This window comes from Trypanosoma equiperdum (assembly GCF_001457755.1).
Source record: "Trypanosoma equiperdum strain OVI genome assembly, contig: ctg_125, whole genome shotgun sequence".
Lineage (NCBI taxonomy): Eukaryota > Euglenozoa > Kinetoplastea > Trypanosomatida > Trypanosomatidae > Trypanosoma > Trypanosoma equiperdum.
In genome coordinates this window covers 68,000-68,375 of record NW_027123238.1, presented here as the reverse complement: position 1 = coordinate 68,375, position 376 = coordinate 68,000, and positions in this window count along the sequence as shown.

Genomic DNA, 376 nt, shown 5'->3' with positions numbered 1-376 from the left:
ATATATATATATATATATATGTACATGCACACTAACACACGTATTTGTTTTCTCTCTCTCTCCCTCTTCCTCTTAGTTTCTTTTTTCCTCTTCCCTATCCTTTGCTTAGCCGCTGCTTCTCTTATTGTTGCAACTGGCTGTAGAGTAGATGAGAGGAGTTAGGATCATATCGACACCTGTGTGTCCGCATACGTGTGAACGAAATGTCTTTCTTAATACCAAACATACCTAAGACACGGAATATAATAGCATCACTTTTTTTTTTTTTAAAAAGGAAATAGTGTCAGTAGTGTCAACCATATTTGTGTGGCTTTACAACTACGCCTTCCCATGCGGGATGAGCTGCAAGAGAAGATTGTAAATAACGATAATTAGA